This window comes from Chaetura pelagica, unplaced genomic scaffold, assembly GCF_000747805.2.
Source record: "Chaetura pelagica isolate M959 unplaced genomic scaffold, ChaPel_1.0 scaffold426, whole genome shotgun sequence".
In the NCBI taxonomy this organism is placed as follows: Eukaryota; Metazoa; Chordata; class Aves; order Apodiformes; family Apodidae; genus Chaetura; species Chaetura pelagica.
In genome coordinates, this window is record NW_009953576.1 from 1 (window position 1) to 685 (window position 685).

The following is a 685-nucleotide window of genomic DNA, read 5'->3' on the forward strand; positions in this document are numbered from 1 at the left end:
GGGGAGCAGCCAGGTGCAGGGATCCAGGTGATGCCGTCAGATCGGGCTGCATGGGGTTGGAACGGGGTGTTGTGGTCCCAGGGGGGAACAACTGAAGGTTTTCCCCCTGTGTGTGGAGGAGTGATGGGGTTGCTTCAGCTCAGCTCGGCTTGCTCTTGCTGTGGGAAGGTGGGAAGTGTCCAGAAATAACCTTGCTGGACCAAATCCTAGTCCAGGTCCTGGTTCTTGTCATGGGGAGCCCCCGCCCCGCACCAGAGGCTGCCATGGGGATGAGAGGTGTTGGGGTGACCTTTGTCACGGGGGTTGGCAGGTTCTGGCTCAGCCCCCTGCCTATTGCTCACCCCAGGATATCGTGCAGCCCCCAGGGAGGGTGGTATCCAGGAGCTGCCGTGGGAGATGCTGTCGGATGCTCTTCACGCCCCCAGGGACTTTCTCCCACCACTTCTGTGCCCCCAAACCCCAGGCTGCCTCACGTGTCCGTGGGTGCCCCCACCTCCCCTCACGGTGTCCTTCAGATGTGCTTTGTGTGCCTTAGACACCTACACCTAAGGACCTACTCCTTGGAGGGGGCAAAAAAGAGCAAAAGTTGGTGGCAGCTGATTCCCAAGCCTCCTCCCATTGCAACTACCCATCTGCAGAGGGGTTGTTGCCCCAGGCAAGCCTTTGATGCTTGGGATGGATGCCC